Raw genomic sequence first — 15,111 nt, 5'->3', positions numbered from 1 at the left:
ACACATCTGTTCTCCAGATTTCGCGACCTGTGCTGACATTCCGAGCCGAAGAACTTTCCCTTCCCTTCAGACAGACCCGACCCATCCGAATGTGTTGATAAAAGTTAACAGCTGTGATACTTCTTCTCGCTCCTCCACCCCCACAAGGGGATGAAATGCGGAAAAAAAAAATATTAAAAACAAAGAAGGAAATAGATAAAACTTAACGGAACGGTAAATAATCTGAAAGCAGAATTCCATCCTCGCCTTGTAAAAAAAATAATAGTGTAAAAAAAGAGAGCTTCCACTGACATTTTCCCACCCGTTCATACTCGCGTTGCCATTTTTTATTATATTTTTTAAAAGAAATACGAGAGTTGTGAAGAGTGAGGCTCATCATGATTTTAGTGGGAGGTAATTTCATCTTCATTTTCCTGTTTCGTCCCCTCTTTCTACAGATCCTTTCTGAAGTATTGGCGGATTCTGTTTGGCCACACCACAGAACAGACAGTGACGGATGAAGTTAGTGTGGATAATTGCATTTTCTTGATTGTGGTATGGTATTAGGGATGAATTCTTTGAGTGGTAAATTTCTACTGGATTTTTACAGCAAGTTCCTTAGCATGTTTGCTAAAAATATAGGGAATTCCTATTTGTATTCAGAGGTCTATCCAGGATTTTTCACAGGGTCCTATTTTTGTGAATTAAAAAAAATATTGTGAAAAATAAGATCTTTTTCTGAAGTTTCAAAATGTAAACCAAAAGTTATCTATCAATATAGATTAGATTTCTGATGTGCGTACTCATTTATTAAAAAATGAGTCCATAATGAATTCGATTTGGTCAGCCGAGATTTTGTAAAGGGTCCTTTTGGTTAATCAGAATTTTGTGAAGGGTCCTTTTAAACTAATTATAATTTTTTGAAGGGTCCTTTCTTAACGAATTAGATTTTTATGAAGGGTCTTTAAAAGGACTTCCATTTCCTCTGGCCAGACCCTTGGTATTTAATATTATGTTGAACAAAATCTAATACAATAAATCTTTGCAACAATAATATTGAAATCCTTTTCAGAATGATAAAATGATTAAAGAAATAGGAAATTTGAGAAGAACAACGGGTAAAGGCAAATTTTCATGGTAAACTAAAATTACAGACCCGTTTGATGGCATGAAAAATAAATAATTTACTAAAAATTACACTATATAAGCAAAAGTTAAAAAAAAAAAAGAAAAGAAAACAAAACGGGGTTCAACTGAGAAAAAAGATGAACAGAAGCCGAATCTTTTGTCTTGACAGATGAGATTTGAAGGTTGCAATAAAAAAAAAGGCGCAAAGGAAAAAATTTCAATGTAATTGTTGTGAACCAATTTCTAAGAAATAGAGCTGCAAATGGTAATCCTGTTTTTCAAACACTTTTCAAGATCTTTTTCGAGTATTTTGAGAGAGCATGAAGTTTGCCGAGTTATAAATACAAATTACTGTTATGGGTTATGTTAAAATTATGACTATGATCACGCCTTGTTTGAAAAATCAGATATATTTTTTTTTTTAAGCATCCTAACAAAAAAAAAAAAAAAAAACCGGTTCTTATAAAAGTTTCGTAATGAAAAAAATATAATCAATTCTTTTAGTAACTTTTTTTGAAAATAAGGGGGGGGGGACCTGCAGACTATTTTTAAGGGGGGGGGGGGACTTTCATGAACGTACTTTTTCAAAAAATTTTAAAAAGCCACGTCACATTAGTTTATTCTACTGCTAAGATGTCCCCACTTTTATTTTCATTTAAAATCAAGACTTACCGAGCCGCAAATTCTATTATCAACGAATTTTTTGTTGTTAATATTACAAACAACCAATAAGTTCATGAAATAATTTACTGAATAAACCAATAAGTTGTTCACTTTTTGCGTTAAAAAATAGCTACCAAAAGTGTTAAAGTGGCTACCATATTTTGTGACTCTGGTCGGTGGTTGCCAGTGGCTACCATACAGAAATCCTAGTTTAAATCTTTAAATGATGCTCCGCATATGGTATTATATAATTAATATTGATAACTTATAATTTAACAGGTTATTTTAAAAAATGGAAAAAAAAAATTACAGCAAATATTTTTGAGTCAAAATCGATTTAGTCGCTTTCTACCTAGTTTTTTCAAAGGGAAACTATTTTAACATTCATATTGTCGGTCATTTTCGGAGAGAATAAAAAGTAAGAATCAAATCCGGAATATAGATTTATCATTTTTCCGAATTCGATCAAGGCTGTGCAGGGGCAAACCAAGGTACATTTCATAAGATCGTGGAACTTACTTCGAGGGGTGCCGAGCGGAAACGAAGAGAAGGGAGGGAGGGCATTCGCGCCAGAAACGACCCAGCGGAGCAGAGCAAAAAGGCAGAACATTGCATGACTGGGGGAACCGTGGGAAACGTTTCGTAAAGATTTTTAATCCCCCGATCCCCCCCCCCAAAGCATGCACGCATTTTTTTCGTGGTTCGATTCTTCTGAAGTCTTTGATAACGATAGGGATTTCTCCTACATTTTTTGAGAAGTGTACAGGTATAGGGAGGGTGACCTTTTTGAATAGACAAGGGGTTATATCAAGTTGAATATCATGTGCTCCCTATTCCTAATTTTCTTCTTTTCCGCACAAGGATTTACGTACATCCTGTTAAGGTTTACCCATGTTTTACCTAAAAACTCTATTTTTTACTTCAACAGAATGAACATGATAATATTCAATATTTTAGTCTCACTGATGAAGAGGCTCCATTGTAGACTTGAAATAGCTATATGATGTATTTTCTTCAAAATTTGTGTTTTATTTTCGTTGGTTTTTCACTTTGATCATTGTAGTCCTATTCAGAAATTTTCTGATCAGATAGGATTTTATGCAAAAAAAAAAAAAAAGTAGACAGTATAAAAAATTTTAGAAAAATTTTTATAATATAAAATAGTCATATGTATTATTTTATACTGTAAAAAAATCAATGAAATTCGATCGCTAGAATTTTATATTATCGTCTGCCTTTTTTCACATAACTATAAACACGGTGTTCATTTTTTTTTTATAATTGTTTAATTAACATTGGCGGTTGTATCGTCACAATAAGAAAAATAAATTCTTACCGTGACGATGATACAGCGATTACTTATACAGTGGCTCTCAAAAGTCTTCGTACACCTACGACTTTCATCGAAATAGGCCCCAATCCATTGGTTAGATTTAATATTTCGGAATAGGTATTTAATTATAAGATTTATGATCATTTTTTAGCAAAACTGCATGAAAAGTTTTAAAAAATATTAAAATTTAATTTTTTAAAAATGAAAAACTGAAAAGTGCCGGAAATTTTATCTCACAAAAGTCTTCGTACACTTTGTAAAATGTCTACATATTATTGTATAATCTAACTTTTGATTAAGTTATTAATTAGTAGAATGTCATAGAGTATTCATAACACCTTTTAAACGTCTGGGAATAGATTTCATTCTTTTTCTTTCTTTTTTTAGCGTAATTTCTGAGTAAGTGTTCAACCACACTTCGAGTGTTACTGTTTCTAGCTCTATTTTCGTTTCAAAGCAGTATTTTCGTAATCTAGCCTCCAGATATCTCTAAATATGTTACATTAAGTTCAAATCTGGAGATTGAGGGGGTATTTTCTAAACTTTAGGACAATTTTCGAGGCACTAGACGCAAACGTTGAAAACCGTGTGCATCTTATCGTTATCTTGATAAAAAACAAAGTTGTTTCCAATAACCAAATTTTTGGCTAAGAGTTCAAACTTGGTTTTTAAAATATTTAAAGGAACAGCATGATTCATTATTTCATCAAAAAATTACAAACTACTAAGTTCTGATGCTGATATGCACCCTCACACTAAAACACCTCCACCGTCCTGATTAACTGATCCAACTAAGTTCCTAAGATTAAGTTCCTAATTTTTTTTTCTACTTACAGTTATACGGCAATTTAACCAAAAATGTAGAATTAATTTTTATCTGTAATTTAGACGTGATTCTAAAACGTTTTTAGCTTATTTATCATTGATTTTGCGACGAAAAGCGTAAGTTTTCTGTTTTTCGCACGTCCAAGAAAATTTCTGCAGGAAGAGGGCTCATTTAATCCAGCTAATCAGAGAACTTGGCGAACAGTTTTAGGTGAAAATTAAATGTAAAATGTTTCATTTAACTCTGCAGAAACTTTTACAGTACTCAAATGTGTATTTTTCATAATTTTTTTAACTTTAAATCTACGATCACGTATTGTCAACTTTGCTGGTTGACCTTTTCTTACCTTGTTTTCGGCCCGATTCCTTTCTTTAAAGCATTTTATCAAGCACTTTACTATACAAACAAATAAATTAACTAATTTAGAGACATTTCAAACCAATTTACCACTACTGTGAGAAAAAAAAATTCAAATTTTGAATGGTTTTTGCGGTTTTTTACGAATACCAGTCGTTTTACAGTAATAAGCACAATATTGAAGAATAAATAAACGAAAAATTAAAGCCAAATGACTTATAAGGGTCAACACAGTGCAAAAATATTAATAAAACGGCATATGATAATTTTAATCATGAATTTATTCGAAAATATTTGAGTGTACGATGACTTCTGTGGCGTGTTATTTCTTTGTCTCTTCGTTTTCTGACCCATTTCAAAAAGAAGATTCGTCAATATTTTGAAAAAAACCAACGGGTTGTATTTAGAATGACATAGGAATGATGTGAAAAAATATTGGACTTTATATTCGAATTCAGTTTCGAGTTATTTTGGTTTTACTAAAAAATTTCAAAGTGTGCGAACACTTTTGGGAGCCACTGTATATGATTTTTTTTTCTTTTATAAAATTCTTGAACTGAAGCATTATGACGCTAATCACAAAATGATCTGACAATTTCTTGCTTTTCTATGAGTTTTTTAAAAAGTGTCTCATCCTGCACAATATTAATAAATCGTACTTTTTATTTAGTCAAGTATTTTTAAGAAACTATCTGTTCCTAGTGAAAGAATCAAACATAAAGAAATGTTAATGTAGTGTTTGAAAAGTCTTTCAAATAGCCTCGCAATGAAAATAGTTGATTTTCTTATTGTTAATTAATAGATGTGATCTATGCGAAAAACATTTGTTGCAGTAGTTAAGACATGCACATGGTAGTGGAAGATGGAGTTTATTTTGTGACGAACTACTCCCTACCCCCCCATTTATAGAAAGAATGTGTTATGGACGTAATTAAGAGTTGAAAGTGGAAAAGTAAAAACTTCAACTATAAATTTTACTTGATACCTCATGTAATTATTAGATGATGTATACAGTGCTTCAGGGGTAAAATGTGTTATCTATCTTTTTAGCATTGTTGTAATAACAAAACTTATTTTTCTGCAGTTCGATTTTTAATACGTGCGTACTGATAAATACACGCCTCAAGTAACTTACTGATTAGTAAAGAGGTCGTTTCTGAAATGTTAAAAGTTTTTTTTTTTTTTTTTCTGAAAAGGCATACTTAAAAACATAGGATTTGATTTTTTTTTTTTTTTTTTTAATTGACAAAGTTCAGTATTTTTTGACAATTACTTAAATTGGTGCGCAGATTCAGTGTCATTTTTTACGCTTCTGCACATGACATCACAAGAGATGTTCCCTAATGCCATTCATTAATGCCATTAGGGCTGAGCACAATATTTAATTCGCTTCTGTATTATCATAACCTGGAAACGCGTTAAACAACAAGCGTAAACATCCAACGCGCCAGTGGAGTGAGCGTCGAAGTACATCACTTGTGACCAGGGCTGCGGAGTCGGAAGGAAAATGACCGACTCCGACTCCTGGATTTTTGAAACGCCCGACTCCGACTCCAACTCCGACTCCGACTCCAGATTAAAAAATATTTTTTTAATTGTATTTTTTCATTTCTCTCTCTCCCTTCAGGGGAAGGGGGAAAACCTTTAAACAGAGATTGAAATATCATTTCTTTTTTAAGAAAATTTCGCATTTTGTTTTTTATTGTAAACCCAACGTTATAAATTCAATTCAAAAATCAAATTTTCCAATAGTTACGAGTTTAAATGTGAGATGACTTAAAAATCCCTTTAAAAAAATTGAAAAGGATTAGCTATAATTTGCCTCCCCCCCCCCTTTAATGTTTAACAAAAATATATTGATCATATCTTGTGCTTTCAATTTTTGAAAGCTGTAACTTGAGAGAAAAAAAGCTTTTTTTCAAAGTTCAAGTTCTTGAGAGGGAGTGGTTTGGTCCGTGTGATACTCATCTGGTAGGTGACACCAAAAGTTAATTTCAGAGTGGAAGCAAGCAAACTGAGGGACGGCTACAGAAAGTTCAAGCTAGATGATTGCCATAATGGCAGTTATTTTCTCATTAGTAGCTTTTTATACATATTTTATTGCCTAACATTTCAATTGGTAGTCAGTTTTTAAAAAATGCAAGGAGAGTCAGTGAAAATGAAAGAAAAAAAGAAGCCCGGAGTCGGGAGTCGGAGTCGGCATGTTTTATAACGACTCCGACTCCGACTCTTTTACCCCAAAATCAGTCCGACTCCGACTCTTCGACTCCGACTCCACAGCGCTGCTTGTGACGCCATAAAGACCACGCCTTGTTTGAAAAATCGGACATTTAAAAAAAATTAAATGTTGGGAAAATAAAAGTATTTTCTGGGTCCATTTTTTTTTTTTTTTACTCATTCTATCAACTTCAGTGACTAAAAGTAGTACTTTTTACTGAAGGAAACAACCCCATTCTTATGTTAAAAAAATATTTATGACTTGTACAAAACAATTTCTCATTCTCGTAGGAAGCGATACTCGGTTGCCACTTTTAACGCACTAATCAACATGAAATTTTTTAATATCTCTGTGGGAAAAGGAATTTTGATGACGCAAATATTTTGAATTAAAAATTTATCAAGAATATATCTTAAAATCTGCTTTAGAGAATGCTTATTCAATTTCAGGCACAGTGAAAGAATTTCAAAACTATTTTGTGAAGCAGGAAGGGAAAAACCTCTACACCAATCACACATTGAAGACCACCGGCCTGGTGGAAGCGCGTTAACGAGATCACGTGATTGAATTAATTGCAATGAGAATTAAGTCGGCCTCGCAAATACTCTACTATCATCAACCGACATTAAATATAATAGTTGCCCACACGAGCAAGCACTTCATAACCAAGCCCACCATTTGCTGATCATTCACAAAGAAAATGATATCGTTCCAGGATACGACTGAAAGCATGTTAAATTTTTAAACCTCAATTTTATTTATCGACTTAAACGCATCTCGAAACGCCCCTTTTTATTTTTCTCTCTCTCTCTCTTTTTAATTGTTAGCCAGAATTTAATTTGTAACAAAGGTTCATGAGTCCCTTAGTCTTCAAAACTTTGTTCACACGTTAATAACCTAAGCTCGGTTAAGATGTAAAAATTCACATGACATTGACAAAAGACTGGAGCTGAGTACCCGAGCAAATTAAGCCTAGTAGCATAAAACTTGTAAAAGGAGCTTTGAAAAATCCAACCTGCAGTCTAAGTTAAAAATGAACTCAAAAAATATTTGAGTAAAATGAATTTTACGCGAAACAATCTGTAGCATTGAAAGTTGCAAGTGACTGAGAAAAGCTGCTAAAAACGAAAATCAACTAAAGCGAATGAATGAACCCGCAATGAGTGTCCGCAAATTTTTTTTCTTGATCGGGGCAAAAGTTTCCGAAAAGAATACATAGATTATGCAAGCATATCTCTTAAAATTAAAATGAAGAAATGGTTATATATTTAATTTTTTTAAGAATGTTATTATTATTATTTTTTTATTATTATTTACACATTTACTTCTGCTTTGATCGTTTTTAGCAACAAATACATAAATGCAATAAATCATGCTGACTTTTTATAACAATGGAAAATTTTGAAGAAAATAAAAATAATAAAAAACGTTCCTAACAATAGTAGTAGCACACATTGTGATCATTTTTACGTGGATCCAATTATTATTTGATGATATTTAGGATATATATTTTTGGCTTCCATTTAGTTATTTTTATAGCATTGCTCAATTCCTGGCATTAAACTTGAGGTTTATAGTAATTCTGCAACTAGTGTACGCCAGTTAGGTCTCTAGCAAAGGTGAGGATTTAAGGTGAAGTAGTACTTATGAGAGTTCTTTGAAATGCTTTTAAAGAACCCTCAAAGCAAATTAATCTACTAATACAGAAATATCATATACCTACTAATTTATTTCTAATATGGTTGTAAAATATTATTTTTAACATTTTAATCCAAGAAACAACTAAACCTTATATAATTTCGCCAAAATCGTACAATAATGCACGTATTACTTAGAAACATTGTCTTAATGATTAAAACGAGGTTAATAAAACAGAATAAACACCTACTTTTTTTCTGTCAAAGAATTAGTGAGCAAATCGCGATATTGTGTACCCTTGAATTCGAAACTGCTGAGCTTTATGTACTTTTTCAATCTGACCGCCGATTGCAATATTTATACGCCGTGTGCTCTCAAACATTTTTTAGAATTATGGCGTTATACCCTCAAGCTTCAAAAATGTTTATTTATAATTCAGATGCTATCATGGCATTTTTTAATTTTTCTAAAGCAAAAATAATGTATTTATGTTAAATACATATTCTCACACGTAACCTTATTTCTTTATTTTTAACACTTAATAAATCAACGATTTTGATCTCCTTATTAGCGCATACACATATTGTGGATAACGGAATCAGAAAAATTCATGGGAACATCACTGTCTCTTACAGCAAGAGAAATAAATTAAAAAATCGTTAAATATGTAATTAGGTTGATTTATTTTTGTCCTCTTTAGGAGGGTCACGGCCCTCTCTTGCCCCCCCCCCCCGCCCCCAATATCCGCTTACTTTTGTAAAGAGATATTTGCTTTGACCCCCCCCCCCCCCCCCACCCCGACAGGAGAAAATTTTACTTGCGTCATTGTCAGCAGTTTTCCATAAAAAATTTTATCTTGCGATTATATTTGCCCTCTTGAAGTAGGTACTTACTTTTTACAAGTACTACATAATTAATTACCTGTATATCTAGTACTAACAATTAAAACAAGCAAAATCAGAAATTCTGGTTCCTAACGATTTTTATAACAATTAAAAAACCAGACTAGCGGTCACCACGCCGCCACATGCGACTAAACAAAAAGAAGCGGCGACTACCAAAGTCATTTTCCTCAACCCTCACCAGAGTTTTCCACTAACGTCAACGCCCCTAATTAGTAAAAATTTGATTTTGATTTCAACTGATATTTTTTATATTTTTAAAAGCAATTGAAAAACTGAGTTGTTGTTTAATTACCTTTTTATAAAAATGCTCACGAAAGGGAGGGGGGAGGCGTTTTAAAGGATTTTTGAACTTATTAGGGCGGTCGCGTTCTTGGCGGGTGCTCTGAAAGAATCTAAGGACAGGGCAAGCCATCGTCCTCTGGGGGTGGGGGGGGGGGGGCACCCTTGTTTTTGCTTAGTAAAAAAGTGGGGACTAAAAAAAAAAGATTTGCAACCAATAAACAACTAACGGCTGGCAATCAGAAAAATTTCTCACTCTTAGTAACAATTTAAATATAATTTATTTCCCGCTCTGCTGGTTCGTACTAGAAATGCTTTTTACCTACTGTTGAAGTCCGAGCTTTTCCTTCGTTTCCAACAAATTACGAAACGATCTTCAAATTTGTGCTGCTGAAATTGTAATTAATGTTTGGATGAAGTTAAAATGAATTGCGATGCAGTAAGTTTGGTGCAAAATGGGTTCGACCAAAAAAATAAATAAATAAAAAAAATAGCAAGCATCCATATTGCGTGTTCTTTAAATTGCGTTATGAGTTAACAAAAAAAGCTTTAAAATTAATTGAAATTTACAAAACATTTCCAAATTACAATTAGTATGAATTTTGAAGTAGTATTGATGAAAACAATGCATCTTCCTTCGTCGGAAAATATGGGAGGTGCTACAATGGCACATACTCTTCTTTATAGTTTTAACATTCCCCCCCTCTCACCCCCTTTTTTTCTGTATTCTAGAAAAAAGTGTCCTAAAAATCAATAAACAAAGATGTTATGCAAAGGCGCCCAAATGGGAGGGGCAAGTGGGGGCTCAAGCTCCCCCCCCCCTCCCTTTAAAATTAGAACTTCCTTGCTTTTAGCAAAAATATAAAAACATTTCTTCTCCAGCAATTAATGAATAAGTTATTAAAAATGTCAAATTTTAATAACTCGAATCTGTACGGAAATCGGTTTCTATGGGGAAAATATCCTGCTAAACCATGGAGAAAATATCTGAGCCCCCCCCCCCCCCATTAAAATGTTGCATATGGGCGCCCTTGATGTTGTGCGTTTTTATGATACAGTATTAATTTCATGGTAAGTTTTTTAAGGATGTAAAATGGTAACTTAGTTTCAGAAAACGCTTTGTCAACTGACAACAGGAGGTAAGAGGTACGCAACTTCTCTGTTACAGGATGCTACCATTACCTATGGTAAAATTTGTTGTAAATATATTTACAATGCATTTTTAAAAGACATTTTATTTTTCATTTCGGAAGATTTATTAAAAAGAATTAACCATTTTTATAACAAATGGTCAGGAAATATTTTAATCAGTATAAAATTTTAAGACAAACGGAGAAAGCTCATATTTTAAAAAGCATAGCATATTATGAATACTACAACATTGCGATAGTAAATTAGAGTTAAATTTTACCGATCATACCGATCATGTGCAAGTAATGAAATGTTGAAATTTAATGTTAAAGTATTTTACACAACAGACCTTACCAGTGATATCTTTTACTCGGCAACATGATCAAAACAAAATTTATTTGTGCATAACAAATAATCTTGGAAAATTTGTTTCCAATCTCAGTACATGCTAATTACGTAATGATCAAAATACAGTAATAATAATTAGTAAAGCAAATAAATTTCTTAAAATTCTTTCTAGGTCAAAAAGAATTATGTTTTCAACATGATCCAATTTTAGTTTTGAATACTAAACAGGAGCTAAGGCCCCGTCATTTAAAATTTTTTCGGGAGGAAGGAGCAAAAGTTTAACTCAATGCTTATTATGTCAAAAACAACTAAAACTACTTCTACAAAATGTAAATACGCTAGGAGTTACACAGGGGTGCTCATCTGGGGGGGGGGGGGGTCACGGCGCAAACTGCGCCATTGAAATGGGGGGGGGGGGGGGGGGTTGAGAGGTATTTTACTCCTTTGTAGGGGGGTCTTGCTTCTGACGGGGTCTCGCGATATTTAGAGGGGATGCGCCCTTGACCTTAGGGGGGGGAGCACTTCTGAGTTACACAATCGAAAGCTAATTTGTTTCTTTGTATTTTTCTTTATCCTTTTGGTATTTAGTTTTAGTATGTCTTATTTATTTAATTTTAATCCTACACTAAAATCAAAAATCAATTTAAAACTAGGTATGATGTTTTGAAAACAAATTCTTTGACATCTTTATAGTGACATCTTTTAGGCCTTTATCATTTTTTTTCCGAAGGGTAGAAGAGTATCAATACTATTTTTAATGGAAAACAAGTGAAAGTACCCCCCCCCCCCCCCCTTTGTGCAGAGGAAGTCCTGATCTTGATGTGGGCAAATTTAAATGGCACCTATTTAAGTCATCCAACATAAAAATAAGACCATTAATTTCCTGACAAAGGGCATCACAAGTAATTAAAATGAGCGAAGATTTATTATGTCTAATTTAAAATTTTCAGCTCACGATTTCTAATCATTTCTATCCTTCCTAGTTTATTTATCTATTTTTTCGAAGAGGGACACTTTTTATTGCTTGCTGCAATACAGTGCACAGTGCGCAATACAGTTCATATACATTAACAAATTGATTTTAAAAATGACGGTATGTAGTTAATTATTTTTGTTAGAGAGAGCCCTACAATGAAACTTTTTTTCTTTCGCACAATTTTAAATTTTAAAAATTGAGGCTTCAAATTGCAAGGCTTTTTCATCCCCATTAACAGATAATTTTAAAACCTTTTTTTTTATTCTACGATCACAACATTGGGAGGGGGGGGGAGTGATTAAAAAATTAAAAATAAATAAGAATGACTCACTTTCAACATTCACTGGTAAAAACACCAAAACTGAAAACATCCAAAGCATCATACCGCACACCAAGCGATACCGCATTTTGTGTCCCAAAAATAGGCACGAAACACCGGTTGGATTCAAGTCCGAGAGCACATGGATAAAGATAGGAGACGATATTTTTTAATCCGATAATCCGAATTCACGAGGTAATCCAATGAGTTTTCTGTAGAAGAGCACTGAGTAAAAATTGAAAATTTTACCCTTTTCTTTTTCGGTTTTAGTGTCAGGCACTCATAACTATTATTACCGTTTTCGCAATACACACACACACAACCTTCCTCTCACATTCTCGCCGTGGCTATGCCGTTGATTCAGTGACCTGTTGTGGAGCCGATTTTGCGGCGACGTCCCCCATTGGTTTCCCTCCCCTCTTCACAATATAGGGTTGCTTCGGAAAAGAAGTTGTAGGGAGTAGAGATAGTAGCGCCAAATATCATTGAAAGCTGGGGAAAACTTGGCGACGTATATAGGCTTACCAGACGTCCGGTTTTCAAACAAAATCCCGGTGTCCCGGCCTTTTACTTCGCGTCCCGGAAAAGAGAAATTTGATTATAGAAGAACAAAAAGAAAAAAACAAATCTAAAAGTAATTAACTGTGAAGAAATATTTATGATAACTACTTTCTCATTTGAACATTGATAATTAAAATTGATATCGGACTAGCTTGTAAAGATTTTTTTCAACAAGATTAAAACCAAAAAAGACTTTCTAAAAAACGTTCTAGTCAGTAAAAAGTATATGTAAATGTTGTTCAACATTTTTTTCCTCGTTCAGCGTTTCTTTTTACTAAAATAACTTGCAAATGGGTCATTCCGGTGAACATGGTACATTTCAGTTTTCAAAACTTTTTTTTTCAAAGTCATCTAATCCAACAAAAATTAATGTCAAAAAAATTATATTGATTTGAATTTTTGGCATCTTGAATTCAAATTATGTTTTTCGCAATCACGAGCGTGTGTTTGTATAAATGCGCGTGTGTGTTTGTGTAGGAGCTTGTGTGTGGGTGCGTGTGTATGTGTGTTGTGTATGCAGTGCTGTGTGTGTATGCGCATGTGTGTGTGTAGGCGTTCGTGTGCGTGTGTAGACCTGTGTGTATGCACGTAGGCTTGTGTATGTGTGTGAGTGTGCGTGTGTGTAGGACATGGACGCCTCCGAGCAGGAGAAGCGGATAGCTCAGGGCCGGAGCAGCCCCGCCGCGCCGCCTGCAGAGGCCGGTGGGCGGTGGTGCTGTAGAGGCCCCTGGTTCAAGCTGAAAAAGGCACGGAACATCAAAAACGGTCAAATGAGAACAATAAACAATCGTGATTGCTCAATAATGGCAAAAGGGTTTAATTTATCTGAACTATAAAACTTAATTGGCTCAACTTGGTATTAATATCTAATTTTCTCAGTTCTTTCATCAGAAATGAAAGAGTTTGTCCACTCTGTTACACATTTAAAAACAACAACAAATTCAAACTTTTCAATTATTTTTTGAATTTTTTTTTTTTTTGTTTAATATAAACAAATGGAACATATTTTTCACACAAACGCTTAAAATGTCATTGTAAAAGGCACATTTAAGTTTTATTGCTAATTATCTTACACAAAAATACAAAAATTTAAAAAACAATTTGCAAAAGTTAGCTTATTATATGAAACAAACTTGAAAAAAGATTTAAGTTGGATTATTCTAGTTAGTATTTGTGTAGTTCTATGCAAATTAACCTTTAAATTAAATATTGAAAAAAAAATTGCAATCAAATTAGTTCAAGTATTCCTGTAACAGAGTGGACACTATTATTCAAGATAGAAGTAATCTCTATGTTTAAGCAGAGAAAATAGACAATGTTTCATTTTGTAAAATTTTGTATTTAATTCAATTTTTCAAACATCAATAGCATATGGAACTTGTTTACTATTTCCATAAATATTGACCACTCTGTTAGACAAAAAGTGTAACAGAGTGGACATGTAACAGAGTGGAAAAATAATTAGTTAAAATTTTTTTTCTAAACCTAAACATAAAGTAACAGTTAAAATAGTAATACAAAAGCAAAGAGTAACTATAAAATTAATATTTTATATGTAATTTAGATTTTATTTTTAAATTTTAACTAGCAAAATTAATGTAACATAGTGGACATTTTGTTGCTCAAATTTACTATGAGAGACAAAGAATGAGTCTTTCCTTGCTTGTTGATTGTTGAATCCACTAGGGTTAGCTAAACATGGAGTTTTTACCATCTGGTCATCTCAAAAGTAATGCTAGTTTTTTTGTAAAAATATTTTTTTATTCTTTAATGACTGTAACACAGTGGACATTTCAAAATTTGTAAACTGTAGGGACAATTGTAAATTCCCTGCATTTTCATTGAAAAAATATTTTTCTAAAAAAAAAAAACTATTGTTTAAATTGTTACAGTAAAGGTGTTGCAATATAACTGGATTTTTTTTTTTTTTTGTTATTGCATCTAAACAATTACTTAAATCACTTTTTAACTGTCACTGTTTTGAAGCTGGGACATCAAGATTTTGCCTTTTTGACTAACATAATTATTTTTTAAAAAATTCCTAAATCAAAATATTAAAAACAAAAAATACCTCATGATACAGAATTGCATGAAGAATAAAGAAATAAATATGATTAATTCATATTAACTATCAAATTTTCTGTAAAAAATCCAAAAGTTCCGGACATGAAATGTACCATTTTCGTCGGAATGACCCAAATATTAAAATATAAGAAATGTATCTGCTTTTGTCATTTCGAAGTACCCTTGTTTTAGGTTCATAATTACTAACAATTTATTCATAGCATTAAGAATGAACTGCCCGTATAAAACACCCTACAAACCAGACAGGGTACTTTTCCCTTTTGAATATTGGCAAAGTTGGCGGGAGGGGGGGTCCCGGTTGAACATTTCAAAAATCTGGCAAGCCTACATGTGCATCACACTTCGAGGAATTGAAAAAACAAATG

This window comes from Uloborus diversus, chromosome 5, assembly GCF_026930045.1.
Source record: "Uloborus diversus isolate 005 chromosome 5, Udiv.v.3.1, whole genome shotgun sequence".
NCBI classification, from domain to species: Eukaryota; Metazoa; Arthropoda; class Arachnida; order Araneae; family Uloboridae; genus Uloborus; species Uloborus diversus.
Note: the sequence above shows the minus strand (reverse complement) of the source record.